The sequence below is a fragment of the Canis lupus genome, chromosome 21, assembly GCF_011100685.1.
Source record: "Canis lupus familiaris isolate Mischka breed German Shepherd chromosome 21, alternate assembly UU_Cfam_GSD_1.0, whole genome shotgun sequence".
NCBI classification, from domain to species: domain Eukaryota; kingdom Metazoa; phylum Chordata; class Mammalia; order Carnivora; family Canidae; genus Canis; species Canis lupus.
The window spans coordinates 39756062-39779565 of record NC_049242.1 but is presented as its reverse complement, the minus strand read 5'-3'; the positions used below and the strand labels follow the sequence as shown (position 1 = coordinate 39779565).

The window sequence follows — 23504 nt, the reverse complement described above, 5'->3', positions numbered from 1 at the left end:
ATCCAAAATGGTGTGATTAACTGATTTGCTCAAGATCACATACTTAGAAATCCAGGTATTTAGGGATTTGGGTCTGGACTTTTGGTAAAGCCACACTGCCAAATAGTTAACCCTTACGCATTTTTTTTTGTCTTGCCTTATTGTTGACCAGTGTCAGCATATTTTTTTTTAAACATCTGCTTAACCATTTGCATTATCTTATTTTACTATATCTACCTATCTATCAATAGATGGATGCATATCGAGAAGATTTGCCTGATTGCTTTGTAGGGCTCGTTTGCAGCTTGATATAATACATTTATGAAGTTTCAAAATCTTAAATAAAATTTCGGATTGTATAGAATATCCTAATACACTTGTGGGATTTGCTTTTAGTGGAAAAACTATGATATCTTTCTGTATCTATTTTGACAATAAGAAGGCAGCATGTTATTTTTTTGCTTTTCCAGAAATTATAGGCTTGTTAAATAATTAGTTAGAATGGTAAAATATAGTCTTTCCCACTGATTTTTTTCTGATTAAAAACCAAACTGAGTATTGGGGAAAATTTGTAAAATATAAAAAGAAACTACCATACTGATATTTACAGATACCTCGAAATGCTTAAACTGATTATAACCTTGAAGCTTATCTTAGGTACACATATTTTTTAAAAGAAAAATGGTGTCTTACTGCACATGGTATTTGGCAAGCCACTTTTTAAAAGTTAATGTATCATGATAGTTTTTCTCATGTCGTTAAATATTCTCCTGCATATTTTTTCTTTTTAAAATAAACTTCATTATTTGCAACAAAAATAACAGATGTCACATACACAAAATTTAGGAAGCATGCACATACAAAGATAAAGAAAAAGAAGAAAAGCTTTATTCCTACTGTCCATATATAATCATTATAATATCAAGTTGTGTATATATCCAGTATTAAAATTTTATGTTTCTTTCTCTAATGTATGTATCTATATCTCCCTTTAAAACAAAAATGGAAAAAAAAATAAAAATAAAACAAAAATGAAAAAAAATAAAACAAAAATGGAGTCATATGGTAACAAATACCTATTAATCTGTTTTTTTTAATTTAACAGTTTATAATATAATTTACATTTTCCCATGATACCACTATTCTTTTGATGATTTTTAATGGTTGAATACTATTCTATTTGTGGACCTTTCAAAGTTTAGTGGATCATCTATAGTTAAGGTTGTTGTGATTTTCTATTATTATTAACAGCATTGCAGTAACTGCCTTTGTAGGTCAGTCTTTGCACACATCTCTGATAATTTCTTCAAAATCTTAGAAATGAATTGTTGGGTAATCACTTTTTAAAAGTATTTAACCAATATTGCCAAAATACCCTCCAGAAAAGTTGAACCAGTTTACTCTTACTAGCAGCAGCATATAAGAGTACTCTTTTTGTCCACATCCATGCTTACACGTAATACTGTCATCATTTTCAACCATTGCCAATATGACAGATAGAAAATGACAGTTTATTTTTAGTATAATTTGTATTTCTTTGAGTAATAATAAAATGGAATATTTCTTCATTTGTTTTTTGTTCAATTACATTTCTTTTTTTTCTCCCCTCCCTTCCTTCTTTTTCCTCCCCCACTGTTTTTTTTATTCTATTTTTTTTATTGAAGTTCGATTTGCCAACACACACTTTTCTTTTTTCCAGAATCTGGGAGGGCGGTGTGGGGGTTTTGAAGGGAGAGGGAAGGGGAAGAGGAAGGAGGAAGGCAGGAAGGAATAAGTCTGCCTACTTCGGCTTGCCGCTTCCTTGCCTGTCCTTCTATCCTCTCTCTCTCTTCTCTCTTCTTTCTTTCTTTCTTTCTTTCTTTCTTTCTTTCTTTCTTTCTTTCTTTCTTTCTTTCTTTCTTTCTTTCTTCCTTTCTTCCTTTCTTCCTTTCTCATATCCTTTGAGAAGTAGCATGGATTTTGGAGTCAGGCTGTTGGTGACAGAGTTTGAATCTTGGCTCTATGGTCACTGCTTATCAGCTCTGTAACCTTGAGTGTTTACTTAATCTCTCAGTGCCTGTTTCCTTATCTGTAAAAGTTTCCTATATGTCATGGGGTTGTTGCAAGGATCAAATGAATGAAGATATATAAAATATATAGAACTGTCCAGCACAAAGTAATGCACACTATTCTAATGGGAAGTTAACTTTTATTGATTTTTGAGAGGTCTTTATATGCCAAAAATATTAACTCCTTATATATGATATAGATGTTTCTCCAATCTTGTCATTTTTGTCTTCAATTAAAATCTTTAGAAAATAAATGTTCTCATCAAATCTAAAGTTTTATTTTTCTCCTTTTGAGTGTCCTCTTTTGGTGTCATTTATAAAAATATACTTTATGTAAATATTCATATATATTTTACTATGGCATTATCATGATTTTATTTTTTTTACTTTTAGTTTTTTAATCCATCTGGAGCTTGTTTATTTTATTGTGTGGTATGCAATTATGATATAAAGAACCAATTGTCCCAACAGTATTAGTTATATAATCTATCGTTAAAACACTACAGTTATCACAAACCAAATTCTTAGAGATATTTGGATCTATTTTCAACTTATTTTGCTAATAATCAGTCTGGCTATTCATTTCACACACTTTTAGTTAGTGATATTTTATATATATGTATATATATATAAATCTACTTATATTTATTATATTAATTTATGTGTATACACATATACATGTACATTTATATACACATATCTATAAATCTCTTCTTTATATATATAAATACATATATAATCTCATATATATAGGAGTATATATATATATATATATATATATCTTTCAAATTATCTTGGGTATTTTCAAGTATTTGTTTTTCCAGATGGACTTCAGAATAATTTTATCATTTCTTTCCCTACCTACCCCAAAAGCTCAATTTGTGATTTTTTATAGTATACTAAATTTATAAAACAACTTGGGATCATATGATTTTTTAAACTGATGCATTGTGTTTTACTTTAAGGATACATTTTTTATTTAACTAATCCACTGTGCTTAGCACATTGCAGGGACTCAATGAAAATTCTTGAATAAATGTCAAATGTGTTAATACTAACTGCTGGAAATTTAGGTCATTTAAATTTTTTCTCTACATAAGCAATACTTCAATGAACATATTTAATATATAAGTCTTGGAATACTACCATGATTGCTTCTGTGGAATAAATTCCTAGGCATTTAAAAATCTAGTTCAAAGAGTATTTTTAATGATTTTGATATATTGCCAAGTTGCCTTTCAGAAAGGATGCACCAATTTATACTCCTCTCAACAGTTTGAAACTATCCTGTCATGATCAGCTTCTTATTTGTCTTCCCATTGAAGTGCAATACCAATATCTAATGAGTTTATATTTCATGGTAGAAGAAACATTTTACTTTTTAAATGCTTGTCACATTGTAGTTGCTGAATTTTGAGTAAAATACATATCTCTTCCACTATAGGATATTAAAACAACCAATGTAGATGTAATTCCACATGCTTGGGCAGAGTCACATATGCTGGGAACCAGATAATAATAATAATAATAATAATAATAATAATACAGTAAATATTATTTTAGGATAATGTCTTCAGGTTTTTTCCGTTTACTACCTTATTTTTCTTCTTTATGCTATGAAATCACTTTCCTCTCTTCTGATAAAAACAAATGTTGGTTACTTAGAGTATCTGATTTTAGCTCTTTTAAAAGTGACAAAGTGTTTTCACTCTTTTTTTAAAAAAAAATTTTTATTTATTTATTCATGAAAGACAAAGAGAGAGAGAGGTGGAGACACCGGCAGAGGGAGAAGCAGGCTCCATACAGGGAACCCGATGTGGGACTCTATCCTGGGACTCCAGGATCACACCCTGAGCCCAAGGCAGACGCTCAACCGCTGAGCCACCCAGGTGTCCCCAAAGTGTTTTCACTCTTACCTAGCATGAACAAGCTCACTCTTTCTATGACCTACTGGCTTTAAGTTGCAATTTTTGTTGGAGGAAAAAATTCATATTTATTCTGATTTGTCCTTGTATACCTGGGAACTGAGATTTAAACAAGAAAGTAAGCTAACATTACAGTTTTGATTAGTAGGATGGAAAGAAGCTAATAAAGGCTTTAGGATCCTTCAGTTTTTATTGATCTTTTCATTCTTCCTCTATCTCTCTTGATGTAGTATACATACTAGAAAAAGAGAATAAGCCTCAATCACGATAATATAGTTATTTTTACCGTGTTTTAAAAAGTGAAATCCTGGGATCCCTGGGTGGCGCAGCGGTTTGGCGCCTGCCTTTGGCCCAGGGCGCGATCCTGGAGACCGGGGATCGAATCCCACATCGGGCTCCCGGTGCATGGAGCCTGCTTCTCCCTCTGCCTGTGTCTCTGCCGCGCTCTCTCTCTCTCTGTGACTATCATAAATAAAAAAAAAAAAAAAAAAAAAAAAAAAAAAAAAAAAAAAGTGAAATCCTATTTTCCTAAAAGCAAATAACAACCAATATCTTCAATATCTCTGTAACTAACAACTTGACTTTTTTTGTATAAAAGGGTCTAAAAATTTTTTTTGAGATTGTTTTAAGAGATTTTAGTGTGCTGAAGAATAGTACCCCTTAATACTTATTTTTCCACCCTTTCCTTTTCTTCTTCCTAATCTCTTCATCTTTCATCTCCTCTCTCCCCACCCTCCTTCCCCTCCCCCTCCTTTCACCCTTCCTGTTCCTATTCATTTTCTTTTTCTTTCTGTTTGGGTTTAGTCAGTGTTCAAGAAATACAATTGTCAGGTCTGGAGTCTGAAATGTTCCGTCAGTAGTACAGTAGGCTTTCCCCATTTTCAGTAGTTGCCTGGGGAGATTTAAGTTGCTCTAGGCTGAGCTTATGGTACATGTAGTCATGGGTTTCAATGATGACCGTGAAGAATTCTTCTTTCCTTTTTTTCACTTTCACCTTATAGAGATCATGTGGAACTCTTACCTTTAGCAAGAGTACTGTGATTTAAAAATCCAATTTCCTTATGTTTTCCCATATTTCCAGTACCCATCTTTTGAAATGAGGTTTTAGCCAGTAAAGGACAAGAATGTAGAGGAAGTGGGTGAAAAATTCCACTTATAGCAAATTTTTTTTAAAACATGCATGGATTATGCTTGAGCATTAAGTACAACAATTTTCTAATCCTAAGATGACTCTTCCCTGACAGCCAGCTTGTCTTTCTTTTCCTATTCCCACTCTCATCTCTACTCTCACTCCTTACGAATTATTTGGAATTTTAGTTTATTTTAATATTAACCTCAAATCAATCTAATTCAGAAAGTATAGATCTAGCAGGAAGAAAAAAAAAACACATGATATATGCTAGAACTATGCATAAATGACTTGAGAGCAACCAAATTGTTTTTTAAAAATCCTGTTTGCATTAGATCTGCAATTGCCTCCATTACTATGATCATTTATCATTTAGGGAATGTTGCTAGAGATTTTTAGTGAGTTCTTTAGGACCAGACCATTTCTTCTGTCCTTCTTGTATATTATTTATTGCTTTGTTGTTTAGAGATCTGAATTCTAGTCCCAAATCATCTTTGGTACTTTGGAGTTTGGAGAACTCGTTCTAGGCCCAGCTCTCTCAGCCTCTAATTAGTAAGTAGGCACTTGTTTCAGCAAGTTGTTTAAACTCTTTAGGCCTCATCTTCCTTCAGTCATAACACTGGTTCAGTGATGCGAAGTATCTGATCTTAGCTGGAGACATTAGATTTGATGAGTAGAAGATGTCATTACCCTATTTTATAATGTATAGAACTTCTGTGTGAATGAGTAGGCTGAAAAAAATAATTGGTATGGACCAGTAAAGTTTCAAAAAGCTTTAAGTATTTGTTAATGATACTGAACTTTTGATATTTCTTTTTTATTTAAGTTGATGAAATCATACCTATTTTCTCATGTAAGATCTAATGGTGGTAGTCATTTTTTGGTTAGATGACCTTTTATTTCCAAGTTCTATTGTTAAAAGTTGCTAATAGGCATAGTGTAGCATTAAGTTTCACTGTCATTCTTTTATCCGTGATTTTTGACCATGGTTATCCCCTTTTCCTAAAACAATGATATAAAACAGGAAAGCTTCAATAATTACAGAAACCAAGAGAATAGGGGAGAGGTGTAGAAAATGAGAGAAAGACGGGGACGGAGAGGGAAAAAGGTAGAGAAAATGAATATAAAATAAATAACAATGAATCTGGTCATTTCTTTTTAGGTATTTGGTTTTCAAAATCAATTTTACTCTACTATTTCTTGGATTTTACAGAGGATATGGCATTGGCCAAGAACAGAGGCTACAGCATAAAATGAATGAATTTGTGACAGGGGCAAAATTCTTTTGCTATATCAGTTTGTTTTTGCTTACTACATTATGAAACAAAACAAAACAAAACCCCAAAAAACAAAAACCCAGCCCCTCATCACTTGTTTTTTCAACTTTAATTTAAAACACATGGGTCCGGGGATCCCTGGGTGGCGCAGTGGTTTGGCGTCTGCCTTTGGCCCAGGGCGCGATCCTGGAGACCCGAGATCGAATCCCACATCGGGCTCCCGGTGCATGGAGCCTGCTTCTCCCTCTGCCTGTGTCTCTGCCTCTCTCTTTCTCTCTCTGTGACTATCATAAATAAATAAAAATTTAAAAAAATATTAAAAAAATAAAACACATGGGTCCTATTATGGCACATTTAAGCAGGGGTTGGGAAATAAGTTCTTAAAAGTGCTAGGTAGGAAAAAATGGTAAATACACTAATAGTAAATTATTATTTTTTGTTTTAAAAATACATGTCAGTCAATCGGAGAAGGACAAACATTATATGTTCTCATTCATTTGGGAAATATAAATAATAGTGAAAGGGAATATAAGGGAAGGGAGAAGAAATGTGTGGGAAATATCAGAAAGGGAGACAGAACATAAAGACTCCTAACTCTGGGAAACGAACTAGGGGTGGTAGAAGGGGAGGAGGGTGGGGGGTGGGAGTGAATGGGTGACGGGCACTGGGGGTTATTCTGTATGTTAGTAAATTGAACACCAATAAAAAATAAATTAAAAAATAAAAAATAAAAATACATGTCATGTGATATTTGAAATGTCATTTGTATTTCTGAAAAAGTTAATTTTTAGAATTAGTTTGAGATGCATTGCCATCATTCTATCTGAATAACCATTAAGAATGTAGAGGGTTTGGAAACAAATCTACAAACCTATGAATTAGTGATAGTATACCTCAGAATACCTATATGTTGTAACTAGTAGAGATTCTAATGAACTGAAAAAATTTTGAGTTCCTGACAGTGGGAAATATTATGAATAACTTTTGCAGGTTTTCTGATTATTTTGGTAGACGTTTTTGGACTTCCCATATTTTATAAGCAGTAGTTCCCAGATATGTACATATAGAATTTAGGATGTTCTAAATGATGAAGAGGCATTGCCTTAGTCCATTTGGGCTGCTATACCAATGACCACAGATTGAGTAGCTTATAAACAATAAAAATTTATTTCTCACAGTTCTGGAGGATATAAGTCTGATATGTGACAGCATGGGCTGGATGAGGACTCTCTTCTGGGTCAGACTTCTTGTATGACAGAAGGGACTGGGAAGTTCTGTGGGATCTCTTTCCTAAGAGCACTAATCACATTCATGGAGGCTCTATTCTCATGACCTAATCAACTCCTAACAGTCCCACCTACTAATATCTTCACCTTTGGGGGTTACGATTTCAACATATGAATTTAGGGGAGATACAAACATTCAGACTGTAGCAGGCATATAGGGAGCTCAGAGAAAGAAAGATTTAGCTTTATGATTTAAGTAATTGTGGTACAGTGTAATATTATGAGATGATACCATTTTTTTTCTGTATAGTGCTTTAAAAGACTTATTTCCCATTTTCTGCCTTATTAAATAACCAAGGGCTTTTCCCTCTCTCTTGTTCTCCCTTTTTTTCATGGTTATTTAATAATGCACAGGATATATGATATATATACATATATATTTATTTAACTTCTTTGTTATTTACTTTCATTTTTGAAGATTACAGAGTTGAGCTTATATAAACCATAAAGCCATAAACTATTGCAATAAAAATTGGGTAATTCCTGGATATAATTGTACCTCTGAAAATTATGGAAACCAATTAAATTCTCAGTAGTGATGCCACATCATTTACTTGCAAGCTCCACTATTTCCAGAGCAGTAGGGGCATATGTAGATAACAAGAACTAATAGAATAGGAGACTAAGTTTATTTGGTAGTGAAAGAGTAACCCAAAGAAGGAAGTTGGACCCAAAGAAAAGAACATAATATGAAAGGAGTGTGAAGTGTTTTGTTTTGTTTTGTTTTGTTTAAGATTTTATTTATTCAAGAGAAAGAGAGAGAAAGGGGGAGGGGAGAGCACGCAAGAACAGCCTTAGGGGCAGAGGGAGGAAGAGGGAGAAACAGAATTCCTGCTGAGCAAGGAGCCCAATGTGGGGCTCCATCTCAAAACCCTGGAGCTGAAGGGAGGCACTTAACCAACTGAGCCACCCAGGTGCCCCAGGGGGAGAGAATTAAAGGCAGAGAGTTCAAAGAGTGGTACAGAAATTGAAGAGCCCATTAAGCTTGGATTGACTACTGACACATCTCTGTTTTGGACATGTGTCTAGAATTTATTCTTTTTTACATTTTGTAGAAATGTACAATTTCACATTGTGAGCTGTCCTTTGTAGTTGTTATTCTATTTCTGAATGATGAAAACATGTTAGAGATGTAATGTTCAAATAGTTTAGGTCATAAATATAGGTTGATGATGAGATTGGATTTCTTTTTGTTGCACTGGTGCTCATAGAGGTGCATATTCACATCCTAACACATTATTGTGAATAATACTCTGCATAGTGCCATTTACCTCTGTCATTGTTCTTGCTAAATACATCCATACATTATGACATTACATTTGTAAAAAGTTAAAAAGTGATTGTGTTATATGGCCACAGCAAGTTCTGAACATAACTTGTATTAACTAATATGGGCTTTTATAGCATCAGAAAAGAAATAATGAAATGTCATCAAAGTGATGGATAGGTGTTTGTAGTAAATTAAAACATATTTCTATATCTGAACCTTAATTATTATTTTTTTTTATTAAGGATCTTTCCATTCTAGTGATTCTAGCCAGGAGTCCAGCCCACGTTGTCAAAGTTACTAATATATACTAGTGTTGTTAACATTATAAAGATGGTTAATGATGATTTTATTTTCTGTTACTTTGCTTTTATTTTAATTTTTCTGTAATTCTCCTTATGTGAAAGTCTTTCAGCTTCTCATGACCAATGGTTAACTGCAACTTCATTTTGGAGTCAGTTATTGCCCTTACTCAACTGGGCTTATTTTTGAGTGATCTTTTGAAGAAGTAGCCTTTCCAGCAAAGTCCCACTCTTAGTTTCCAACCTGTCTTTGTTAGTACAATGTTCTTTCTTATGACTGCCACAGCCTTGATTGATTGGCTCTTCAATTTAAAGCCTGCCGTCTAATATTACTCAGCCATTAGAAATGACAAATACCCAGCATTTGCTTCGACATGGATGGAACTGGAGGGTATTATGCTGAGTGAAATAAGTCAATCGGAGAAGGACAAACATTATATGGTCTCATTCATTTGGGGAATATAAAAAATAGTGAAAAGGAATAAAGGGGAAAGGAGAATAAATGAGTGGGAAATATCAGAAAGGGAGACAAACATGAGAGACTCCTAACTCTGGGAAACAAACTAGGGGTGGTAGAAAGGTAGGGGGGCGGGGAGGTAGGGGTGACTGGGTGACGGGCTCTGAGTGGGACACTTGATGGGATGAGCACTGGGTGTTATTCTATATGTTGGCAAATTGAACACCAATAAAAAATAAATTTATATATAAAAAATAAATAAAAAAAATAAAGCCTGCCATCTGTCTCCATTTTCCCTTCCTTTCATCCTTTTTTTTCTATGCTGTTAATTTATCATTATTTCTCCCCCCCCCCAGTTTTTTTTTAAGATTTTTTTATTTATTCATTCATGAAAGACAGAGAAAGAGAGAGAGAGAGGCAGGCAGAGACACAGGCAGAGGGAGAAGCAGGCTCCATGCGAGGAGCCTGATGTGGGACTTGATCTGGAGTCTCCAGGATCACGCCCTCGGCCAAAGGCAGGCACTAAACCGCTTAGCCACCCCAGGATCCCCTCCCCCCAGTTTTATTGATATGTAATTGACATGCAGCACTGTATAAGTTAAGGTGTACAACATAATGATTTGACTTACTTATATTGTGAAACGTTACCCCAAAAGTTTAGTTAGCATCTGTCACATCATTATTTCTTTTCTGCTAGAAAATCTATGCATATCTATTGACATTAAAAAAGCCTATAGTAGCTGAGTGAAGTAAGTCAATCGGAGAAGGACAAACATTATATATTCTCATTCATTTGGGGAATATAAATAATAGTGAAAGGGAATATAAGGGAAGGGAAAAGAAATGTGTGGGAAATATCAGAAAGGGAGACAGAACATAAAGACTCCTAACTCTGGGAAACGAACTAGGGGTGGTGGAAGGGGAGGTGGGTGGGGGGTGGGGGTGAATGGGTGATGGGCACTGAGGGGGGCACTTGACGGGATGAGCACTGGGTGTTATTCTGTATGTTGGTAAATTGAACACCAATAAAAAATAAATTTATTAAAAAAAAGCCTATAGTATATTTACTAAACAGTCTTCAGTATACTTTAGTATCACATGTTTAATGTGATAAGATGAAGAGATAGAACTGATGAACTTGCTCTTCCTGTTGTACTTATCTGGATAATTTTGACTAACTTGGCTTTTGTAACCTATATTTTTAGATTTGATTATGTGTGTGTGTGTGCGTGTGTATGTGTGGTATAATCAATTGATAAATCATTTATTGAATTAATATATTCAGTGGTATGTCAGATATAAAAGAAGTCTAAAATATGACTCTTGCTTTGAGTAAGCTTGCAGTATAAACAAATTCAAGCAATAAAAAAATGTTGAATTTTAGAGTACTTACTTCCGTTTCAACAAACGGCATCATATATGCCTTATATGATGATAGCTAAAATATACGGAGTATTATCTATAGGCCACATACTGTGTTAAAATGCTTCAAATACATTACATAATGTAACCCTTTACCTAATTTCTATGAGCTAGGTTTTATTATTTTTATTGTTACTATTTTATGACAATAAGGTACAGAGGTTGAGTAACTTGCCCAGTGTCACAGAACTACTAGATGTTGAAGTAATAATGTAAGCCAGGCGAAATGAGTCTTAAACACTGTACTAGGGAGCCTCTGTATATTATTTAGTAGGATTATAAATTTATTTTGAGATTTTGATGGAAAAGAATAAATAATCTTGGTATAGTACTCACTATAGTATTGGAGTTTATTTTTTTTTAATTTTTATTTATTTATGATTGTCACACACACAGAGAGAGAGAGAGAGAGGCAGAGACATAGGCAGAGGGAGAAGCAGGCTCCATACACCGGGAGCCTGACGTGGGATTCGATCCTGGGTCTCCAGGATCGTGCCCTGGGCTAAAGGCAGGTGCCAAACCGCTGCGCCACCCAGGGATCCCAATATTGGAATTTATAATAGAGTTTTATTCTTCAAAATATAGTTCAGGTCATATATGCATGTATATGTCACATTGTAATTCCATGCATGTTTATTTTTTTTGAGCATACCATTTTTTAAAAATTTAACTTCAATTTGCCAACATATAATATAACACCCAGTGCTCATCCCATCAAGTACCCTCCTCAGTGCCCATCACCCAGCTACCCCATCCCCTCACCCACCTCCCTTCCACAACCCTTTGTTTGTTTCCCAGAGTTAGGAGTCTCTCATGGTTTGTCTTCCTCTCTAGTGTTTCCCCTCAATTGCCCTTCTTTCCCTTATAATCCCTTTCATTATTTCTTATATCCCATGTATGAGTGAAACCAGATGATGATTGTCCTTCTCTGATTGACTTATTTCACTCAGAATGATAACCTCTAGTTCCATCCACATTGAAGCAAATGGTGGGTATTCGTCTTTTCTGATGGCTGAGTAATATACCATTATATATATATATATATGTACACACACACACACACACCACATCTTTATCCATTCATCTGTCAAAGGATATCTCAGCTCCTTCCACAAGTTTGCTCTGTGGACATTGCTGCTATGAACTTTGGGGTGCAGGTGTCCCATTGTTTGATTATATCTATATCTTTGGGGTAAATACCAATTAGTGCAATTGCTGGGTTGTAGGGTAGCTCTATTTTTAACTTCTTGAGGAATCTCCACACTGTTTTCCAGAGTGGCTGTACCAGTTTGCATTCCCACCAACGGTGCAAGAGGTTTCCTCCATGCATGTTTTATATTTGTTCAATCTTCGGTGCTTTGGAGTTTGGATCATTCAACAAATGTTTACTGAGCGCTTACTATGTGCCAGGCACCCTGTGGCCCTGGGGACATTGAAGATAGAGCAATGAACAAAACATAAATTCCTGTCAAAACAGAAATTTAAGGAGCTTACATTCTAGTGGAGGGAGAAAGACAATATTAAAAAAGTAAATTATGTAAGTTAGAGGATAAATGCTATGGAGAAAAATAAAGAGAATAGGGAACGCCCAGTGTTGGAGATGTGTGCAGTCTAAATAGAATGGTCAGGGAATGTGTCTTTGAGAAGATAATGTTGTTCAAACACTTGAAATAACAGCAAAGGAACCATGCAGATATGTGAAGAGGAGTGGTCCAGGCAGAGGGAGAGACCAAGGCAAAAGGCTCTAAGATGGAAATGAGCCAGGATATTCAAGGAACAGAGATGAGACCAGAATGGCTGGAGACAAGTGAGTGAGGAGGAAATAATAGGCGATAAAGTCATAAAGGTAACAGAAACCTGATCACATAGGAACTCAGATCATGTGAGGATTTTGGCTTTTATAAACTGTGAGTTGAGCAATGATTGGAACATTTTCTGTAGAGGAGTGATATGAGCTGACTTAAGTTTTAAAAGGATCACTTTGTTGCTGGGAATATATTGTGGAGGTGCAAAAGAGTGGAAGCAGAGTGACCACTTAAAACTCTCTTGTAAAAAAAAAAAAAACTCTCTTGTAATAATCCAGATTAGAGTTATTGGTGGCTTGGAGTAGCAATGGAGGTGGTCAGAAGTAGTTATAATCTGAATGTATTTGGAATAAGAACTAACAGGATTTTCTAACAGATTAGATTTGGAGGATGAAAGAAAGAAAGGAATTAAAGATGACTCCAGGATTCTGACCTGAGAAGCTATAAGGATATAGAGTTGCCAGTAAATCAGATGGGAAAGCCTTTGGAAGGAACAGGTTTGAGGAAATATCAGGAGCTCAGTTTTGGATGTGTTAAATTTGGCATGCATATTATATATTCAAATAGACATGTAGAATAGGCCAGAGAGAGGAGATAAAAATTTACCACTATGAGAGTATATAAATATGAGCATAGTACCTTATAGATCTCAATCTGTTATTTGTTCTATTTGAAACACTCTTTTTTGCATTCTTTGGTTAAGATAGTATGGACCGGATGATGTATGGAATTGTTGAATCACTACATTGTACACCTGAAACTAATGTAACACTGCATATTAACCATATTGAAATTAAAAATTTAAAAAAAGATAGAAAACTCATGAGCCAGTAGCTCAACCTAAGGTTTAGATACTAATAAAGGTAATCTTACATTTAAAAAAAAAGTTAGTATGGAAAATATTTGTATTATGTTTAATTCTAAGTGATGAAAATAGAAATTTATTCTTTCATTAATCTTTTGGTCTGCCTGCAGTTTTATTCTGTACCAAGTACAGTCACATCTAGTCAGGAGAATAAAACCATGAAAAAGAATTCAGATAGGTGGGATTTAATTGAGGGAATTTGTTACACAGGAATTAGAAGGCTGAAAAAGAAAAAAAAAAAAAAGAAGATGAGATAACCCAGATTAATAACTGTAGGGAGTAGTTTCCAGCCATAGGAGTAGAGGAACAAAATGGAGGAAATTGGGTTCCTTGGACTTTGGAACTTGGAAAATCTTACTACTGGGGCTTTGACTTGTGGGGAGAGGGTATGCTGTGAGACTTGTGCTCAGATCATGGAGGGAAACATGGCATGGCTTATGCTCTAATCGTGGAGAGAGTGTGGCCAGCTGGTATCTCTGAGGCAGCTGGCATTGGGAGTGCTAAAAGAAGCCATTGCTGGTGGGAATGTAAAATGGTGCAGCCATAAGTGTATTTTGCTGTTGGAGCGATGCTGACAGGAGCTAGAAAAAGGAAGTCTCTTTTCTCCTCCTCCTACCTTCTAATTTCCCACTAGTCCCTCTCATTGGCAGAATCGAATAGGAAGCCAGCTGGCAAGAGAGCCTGGGAAATATAGTGCCCCAGAATCACAGAGCAGAGAATTGAAGGGTGATGTGAGAGTCAAAAGACAATAAGTAAATAACTGGCACAGTACTGTGAATGTTGATATGAATAAAATTTTAAGACCTCATTCCACTGAAATGTTAAGGGGAACAGTTTCCATTGTAAGCCATAGTACTTTGGTTATTTGGTGTGATATATGTAATATTTGGTGTTGAAGGGGATTAAAACTGATTAATTATAAGAATAATTAGGTTTTCAAAACTTCTAAGCTATTTTCTGTCTCCATGTAAGAGATTAATTTATTCATTCAGCAAATGTTTATTGCATTTATCATATGCCAGGTACTATTCTTGCACTTAAAATATATTAGCGAATGCCACAAATAATTTTAGTTCTTATGGAGCTTATATTATAGAAGGGAGAGACAGATAACAATAAGCATAAGTAAGTAAATTATATAGTATATTAGAAGTTTATAAGTACTATAGAAAAAGAAAAATATATAGAGTAGGATAAGGCAAATTGATAGTGCAAGGAAGCAATTTTAAATAGGATAATCAGAATAGAACTCATAGAGAACATGACATTTGAGCAAAGACTTGTTGAAGAAGGTAAGGGAGTTAGTAGTAGGTGAGAAAAATGTTATTTTCCATTTTTTGATAATAGCCATCCTAATGGGTGTAGTGTTTTGTCTTATTGTGGTTTTGATTTGCATTTGCCTTGTGACTGATGATATTGAACATCTTTCCATACATTTATGGGTCATCTGTAGATGTTTGGAGAAGTGTCTCCTTAAATCCTTTGCCTATTTTTGAATTATTTGTTGAGTGGTAGCAGTTTTCTGTATATTCTTGATATTAATCCCTTATCAGAAAAAGTTTTCTCCCATTCTGTGGGTTGTTTTTTCCCTGACTCGATAGTGTCCTTTGATGCACATAAGTTTTTTAATTTGACAAAGTCCAACTTATCTATTTTTCTCTTGTTGCCTGTGGTTTTGCAGAACATTCAAGAAATCATTACAAATCCAATGTCCTAAAGATTTCCCCTGTGTCTTCTAAGGATTTTATAGTTTTAGCTTTTAAGTTTAGGTCTTTGATCCATTTTGAGTTAATTTTTTTATGAATAGGGTAAAGTAAGGGTTCAAATCCCTTGTTTTGAAGATATCCAGTTTTCTTAGTATCATTTGTTGAAAAGACATCTGTTCACTTTTTATATAAACTTTCAAAGAACTTAGATATTGCAGAAAATAAGATTTATAGTTTTTAGTGATTATTTAATGCTCAGTACTCTTTTTGCTATATCTCTGTTGCCTATTATAATTTGTAGAATCATAATAGAAATACTAATTAATTAAGGATTATTTTGTTTCCAATAGACACTTTAATACTTCCTAGGAAAGTTACTTTTATGATGTCCATAGGCTTTATGTTTGTGTATGTATATTATCTTGAAGTACTAGACAACAATTTCTCTCTATGCTAATACTAGTGTTTAATTGGAAATATTGACTATTATTACTTTCCCATTCACGCTTTTATTATAAGCTCCTAGCATTTGTTAATCTCTCATTTTCATTTGGTAATGTGTCTAAGTGAAGGGTAAGATTGAAAGCTATATGTCAAGGTGATTTGTAGTTGTTTGGGATAATTATTGGAGAAAAACCCCATTCTTCACTGGGTCATTCTCTTACTCTTGCCTTGTGCTGTGGTTACATATTACTATCTGTGGTTGGGAGCCAGTCCTTTTCTTTAAAGGCCCCAAGGGAGAAAATGTGGTTGCATTCTGTACAATAACTGTGTGAATGGCTTGGGCTCCCAGTGGCATCATCAGGGATCTCAGTAGAGACTAAGCTCTCTCTTTGCCTATCATGAATCTGGTTTGATGTGAGGGGAAAGGACATTTAGAACATTGTTCTTTCCTCTGTTCTTATTTTCCTGAATATCGTTCTCATGCTGGGCCCAGTGGAAAACTGAATGTATAATTAGCCTGACAGTGATAATTTCAATAAAAAAGATAATACAAAGTACTTCAAAGTAAGAATTTTACTCCTGTTTCAGCAACAAAGCAAAACCAAAATCAGAACACACTTAAAAGCAAAATATGTTTCAGCAAAATCCAAGTTATATACCTTAAATCTAGTCTGAGGAAGTGGACTGAGATTCAGATTGCCCCCCCCCCCCTTTTTTTTAATTACACTTGAATAAACTTTACTTGGATGAACTAGTTGTTGCCTCAAACTTCTGACTTCTGCACCATGTATATCAGCAGGCATATTCACAGGAGTTATTCATTATTAATGTTTGTTGCCCCAGTAGAGCCAACTCACCTTGATAAAAGCTTGAAGGTTCTTTAATGGTTTTATGCTCTGACACTTGTCCTATGATTTTTGTATTTGGGTTACAAATTTGGTACCTGACTTTGTTAGGTACAGAAAAGAAATAAAAGAACTAGATAGACTTGTAAATTGTGACACTGATTTGCATAAGAAATACTTCAATGTTTAAGTTTGAGTACTACATTTGCCTAGTAAATTTGTATACATCTCAATGCAGAAAGAAAATAGCCATGGATTATCAATTAATTTGTTCTCTGTGACAGCTGTTGAATAGCAAAAGTGTGGGATTTAGACCTAGGTATAAAGCTTTGTTCCCCAGTTTACTTGCAGTATTCTTAATCAGTTTCTCATCAATAAACTGGGGCTAATATTATTATACCTATCATAGACTTGGAAGGATTAAATGAGATATCACTTGTGTCTTTTTCTACTTGAAATAGTTCTTCATAGTATAAAAAGCATTCTGTTTGTGGGATTTAATTTAATTGTTGTAGATAATTCTGTAATTCATTCCCTTTTTAGGATGTCAGGATGTAAGAAGAATAGGAGTCCTTTCTAACCAGTCCCCAGCAGCTGATTAAACACTGTATGGGAGAACTGGGAAATATGAAAGATGGCAAATGAAATCCTGGCAGAGAGAGCAGTCTAATCCCAAAGGACATTTTCAACAATAGCCTGGGCCCTCTGCCTAGTACTTAGAGGGGCCTATGGTAAGACACTCCTGCCCCTCACTGTACCATTCCCAGAATCTTATTCGTTAATGCTTGGCTTTATTAATAAAGTCATGACCACTTGTTCGGCACTGCATATGGTTGGTTGTGATTTCCAGCTGCCCTTTGGGCTAAAGTGTAAACAGTGAGTAGATTGTTATGTTCTTCTATTAAGCTTAAAGCTGTGATCTCATGTCTGTACCACATATGTCTGCAACCAGAAATATATCCCTTTCCTGATCTCAGGGAAGAGAAGCAGCACTGTGTCTGAAAAGAATCTGAATTCATTAGTCTAAGGGCTTTTTGGTTTTCTTTTTGCTGAAACCAAAGAACAAAATAAAGCATATAAAGTCATGAACATCATCAATAGGATGTCAGCATGACACCAAACAGCATAATATATTGTCAAGATGAACGTTTAATCCGGTGACTGAAATTTCTATACATTTGGCGTTTTCATAGAAGACAGAAATGCAGGCAATAATCCAACAATCCACAATCACAAAGAGAGCCTCAGTGCAGTGGATTTGAAATAAGCACAACAGTTTGTCTGAGTGACTGAAAAAATACCCATTGATACGACTGGTTCCTAAACCCTGGCCCAATTGCTAATATGCTGGGTTAACTACCATCTAAATTTTTTGCTTTAATATGTTGATCAGGGATGCTGTTGTTGCTGGTGGTGGTGATTTTTTCTTTTAAAATCAGCTTCAAGTGCTTGTTATTACAGATGTTTCAGCTGTTCACATGGTATGAATGCTAGATAAAACCCTGACACTCTAAGCTTTGTAGAAGAGGAAATTCATAGTAACGATACCATTTTATACCATATGAGCAAGATGCTTTCAGGTATATATATGTAAGTATTTGTTAGATATTCTTCATAGAAGTTTTACAGTATACTGTACGCATTTTCAGAGGAGGTAACTTTAAGTTTGTTTAAGAATTTAAAGAACTTGCCAAGATCATGCTAAGTCTGGGTTTCTACCTCAGGTTGACTCTCAAGCTTTGGTCTTCTTGCCATGTCACATTGCTCCTGCCGCTTTCTAACTGATTTTACAAACAGTTTTCTAGCCTCTGAAATACACAGTAATCCTGAGTAATAATACTAATAATTAATTGTGCTACCTTACATTTGTGTGGTGCTTTATATTTTTCAAATTGATATTATGACCATTAGTTCATGTGTTCTACCTCTGAGTACCCTATGAGGCAATCAAGGTAAGTATTATTCTCCCTATTTTATAGATGAGTATAGTAACCCCAGAGAGGATAAGTGATTTTGCCTAATGTAAAATAATTTATTAATGACAGAACTAGAACAAGAGCTCAAGTCTCGTTGCTTGCAATTTAGTGCTCCTGTGCAATCTCTGAGTTCCCTAAGGAAGAAGTGCTTGCAGAGTAGATCAACTTGTTGGTGCAATAAAGAAAATTACCCTTAGCTAGGCTAGCAGGTAAAAAGTTTTCCTTTCCCTGAAAATGCAAGTCTTTGGGTCAACCAGTTAAGTTTTAGAAAAAACCCACCTGGTAAGGGCTCATCCTGTAAGCCCTGGATTGTGGATTGTTGGATGCTTTTTCCAGGGAAAATATTGGGGTAAGGTTATTGTTGTGTACTGAGCTTAGCTAATTCCTGCTGGAGTCTTTAGCCAGAGTCTTTATCCAGAAGCCGTTAAAGATTCTCTAGCCCAACGGAAGTAGGGAGATTCTGGAGAGAAGGAAAACGTTGGGTTTGAAAATAAAATTTCCTTATAGTATTATTGGTTGGGTAATGTGCCAGTAGCATTATATGCTAGGTATAGTTTCTGAGTATTTGTGGAAATTAAAACAAACAAACATGTAACAAATCCTTCATACTATCAGGGAATAAATGCAGAAGTAAACAAAGAGGCAGAGACTCACTGCTGGGAAACTGACTTTAAATAACTGAATAGTCCTTCAAAATAAAGTCTGAACTGGTTTCATCAAAATTATTAAGTGGGCCTAGGATAGTATTAGGTTAAGGTACAGTTCTTAGCTCTGCCACTTACTATTTGTGTAATCATAGGTAATTTATTTAATCATCTTGAGTTTCCATTTTGCCATCAATGATGTAGTGATTGCCTCTATTCACTTTATTTTATTTTTTTTTATTTTTTTTTTTTTGCCTCTATTCACTTTAAAGCTTTTACTGAGGATGAAGCATCCTGGATGCTGAGGCTCTAACATGATACCTGTAGGTGCTCAAAGTATCCCTTTGCATGGGACATTTGCAATTTAAGATTTTTCTCTATTAGTGGAGCCATGCGATATCAGAAGTGGAAGAAATCTTGCATGTATTTTATTTTATTTTAATTAATTAATTTATTTGTTTATTTATTTATTTATTTTTTGCATGTATTTTAGTTTGGACTTAGAATGCAAGCTTCATGAGGGCAGGGGTTTTATTTTATTCACTGCTTTATCCCCAGAATCTAGAACAGGGCGAGGCATATGACATTTATATTGAATGAATTAATAAAAGAAGAATGGTAAGAAAAATAATACTTGGGTTAAGTAGAGCCTTCCTTATCTGGAACCATGTGTCTACATGTTAGACTGGCAACCTGCCAAAGCTTATGGGCATGTCTACAACTAGAGATGTCCCCAGGGATATCCACTGTGGGCATTATCACAGTGGCTGCCTCTACGGCAAAATGTCTGACTTACCATTTCTTACATATGAACGTTGAGTTCTGAGAAAGGGTAGATTTGCCCGTTGAGCTCTGTTGCCTTTACTTTGTGACATAGAGTTCTGCAACCATAATAAACTCTAGATAGACCTGCCTGCTTTTTAATTTTCTTCCATTAGCTTCCCTATACTCCCCATCATACACAGAGCAAGCACATCATACAATGCTTTTGCATAATTATTTTATAGTTTCATTTCCTCTGGAGAACTTTGCTGTGCTATGTTAGAAAATTGCTTTGTTTTCAGGTTTCTAGAGTTTCTTTGGTTTTCCTTTGGCGTTTCCTTGAAGAGAGTCATGGTGCTTGTTTTTTCCTGTGTCTGTGACACCACTGTGGTTGTACTGTGTTTCAGAGATTGGTACGCTGTCCAGATCCTAGGAGGGAGGAGTAAAGGTGGGGAACATGGAGAAGGAAAGCAACCAGGAAGGCCTTTGCTCATTACTTCTTATTTTACATTGAAAGGGGGAGATGTATCAGTTCCTTCAAAGAGCAAAGAGAGATGAGACCTGTCATTCTTATACTTTAGTCATTGTCTATTTGAAAACACTAGTACTTTTTTTTCTCTATAAAATGAGTCAGGCTCTTCTTTCCATTTTCTTCAAGAGAAAATCACATGATACAAAAAAGGAGCTTTATTTTAGAGGACCTGGATTTTAGGCCCCACTTCACCACGTCTTAGCTAAGTAACTGTGGAACATTATCTTCTGAGCCCTATTTGTATAGGCCAATTTTGTAGAGATGATAATATTACTGATTATACCAAGTTATTATATGAATTAAAAGAAATACTACACAGTAAAGGGTTTCACAAATTGTGAATTATGAATTATACACAAACCTACATCACTTGCTTCTACTTTTCATCATCTCTAAATCATCAAGAATTTCTTGTTGCCCTTTTAAAGTAGAAATATATCTTGTATTTTTTTCCCTGCTTTTGCCAACAGCTTAATCAAGTTCAAAAGATTTGGAAATTAACATTCTGTTTTCCAATTTTTCCTTGGGACCTTCACCAGGCCATTTTTCTGACACTCTGAACAGCTGTTGTGTGTCAGTCCAGAGGTGGTTGCATTTCACTGGATCAAGATTACATGATTCTGGTGTAGAGTTGCAGGGTTTTTGCTAACAATGGTTGCTCACTCTGGAGGTATGCTATATAATTTGGTGTATTAATGAGAGGAAGTTTGTACAGATGCTTTATAAATCACAGAAACTTTGTGCGAAAATGGCCCACTCTATTTTTTTTTAAAGAGAAATACTTCTCAATTTTCTTTTCTTCTTGTTTTCCCAGTAGTTTTGTATCTGCTGCTCAGGTTTTCTACTAAATACAGACAGACTCTCCTTTCCACAGCTCCTCTGAAACAGTGTTTATAGCAGTAGTAATGTGTGAGTTTTTAATTTTTTAAGGTGTGAGAGTTGTTTAATCTTAGAACATCTATGGAATGCAGGTAGTATTGTAATGTAGACAAGGGAATGCTGACTCTGGAATGAAACTGCAGGAGTTTGGATCCTGACTGCCACTTATTAACTGTGTGGCCTTGGACAAGTCATTTAACTTTTTTGTTCCTCAGTTTCCTCTGTAAAACAGACATAATCATAGTATGACATCATTGATTGTTATGAGTATCTCTCTTTCTATCTATATATACATATATATACACATATACACACACACACATATATAGTGTTAGCTGTTACTGTTGTTATTATTACTGAAAACTTCCCATTTTAAAAAATGTCCCATTTTTAAGGTATGCTGGAGCCAATCAATACATTACTAAGCCCTAATATATTTTTAGGACTCTGCCAGTTATCTTGGAGAATACAAATTGTATGACATGATTCTTCTCCTCTAGAGGCTTAGTTGAAAGTAATGTAAGGTACATTTGGATGCTACAAACTGCCTGAGGAAGCTGCTACTGGGCACTTTCATGGGTTGACTGACTGGGGACATAGAGCATAAAAAGAACAGGGAACTGACAAATACAAATTTGTCTTGACCAAGGTAAATGATGTACAAATCATTGCAATAGGAATGCAACAGTGGGCTGATATGTTCCTGAAAGTCTTCTGGAGGTGATAAGATATTAGCTAAGCCTTAAAGGTAGATTCTGGAAATGTAGAAAAGGGGAGGGATTTAGTGAGGGGGGAAGGAGTAAGGGATGGGAATATATACATCATAATGTCATAGGAAAGGCACAGTCAGACAGGCTAGACTTAAAGCTCTGGTGCTGCCTCTTGCTGGTTTTGTGACCTAAGGTAAGTTACTTAATATCCCAGAGCCTCAGTTTTCTTCTTTAGGTTATTGTGGGTCTTTAAACCATCTAAAGCAGGTAGCATAGTTCTTGGCACATAGTCAGTATTCAGTAGGTCATATCACTGGGAAAAGAGTGTAAAAATTGAAAGCATGGGATTTAAACTCAGACAAAATTGGTTCAAGTCTTCTCTAGCACTTACTAGCATGATAAACAAATTACTCTAAGCTTCATTTAGCTCATCTGAAAACAGGCATGAATCAGTAGCTTCATTGCAGAGTTGGGATTTAATGAGGTCCTGAGAAACATCAATAATGAACATGGCACATAGTATGTACTCAATACACTTTCGGCATTGTTGCTTTTATTCATACAGCATCGTTTTCCTTTCTCCCAGATATTTCTTTTGTGATTACTCATATACTTTCATCTTTTCCTCCCCCTCACTGTTCATTTACCTTCTTCCAGCAGCATTTATCAGTGGTGGTCGGAGAGACTGAAAACAGAGACTGAAAGAATGTGGAGGTAGAAGGGAACTGGTCAGCACCAGTCAGCATCACATGTCCAGCAGAACACCAAGGACAAGATAAGAAAAAGGCAGTTAAGCATACGTAAATATGAATGACAGGAGCATAAACATATACACCACCTTCTGGAGACTCATTCTTAAGGCCATGGAGATTTTTTCTTAGGGAAATTCTGATCATGTTATTTCCTTGGTTAAGTTCCTTCAATAATTTTCTATCTCCCTGAGGATAAAAATCCAAACTACTTTGGATTGCATTTGAAATCCTTTCCAATCCTTTCCAATCTGTTGTTAGTCTGTCCTACTGGATCTTTTTCTTGTCTTTTCCACCATGCATCCCATATTTCAGCCATTTTGAAGTCCTTCTTTGAATGTGACCACATTCTGTTGTATCTTCTTGCCTTGCACATCCTATAATGTCCACCAGACATTTCCACCAGATGAACTTCTACTTATTCTTCAGGACCCACTTAAATGGGATTTCTGTGATGCCTCTGATCCCTCCAAAATGAATTATTTACTCCTTCCT

General features: G+C 35.2%; 1 protein-coding gene across 16 annotated transcripts in view; it reads left to right on the top strand.

Moving 5' to 3' along the window:
* The window catches only part of SOX6 (SRY-box transcription factor 6), a 588321-nt gene that overhangs the window by 198022 nt on the left and 366795 nt on the right, over positions 1-23504 (top strand). The window contains exon 1 of one of the 16 annotated variants that reach the window (XM_038569146.1): positions 17359-17488. The exons of the other annotated variants lie outside the window; for them this stretch is intronic. The gene's annotated coding sequence lies outside the window, so the exon portion shown is untranslated. Of the gene's footprint in view, positions 1-17358; positions 17489-23504 lie in introns of those variants that run through there. 16 annotated transcript variants of the gene reach the window in all.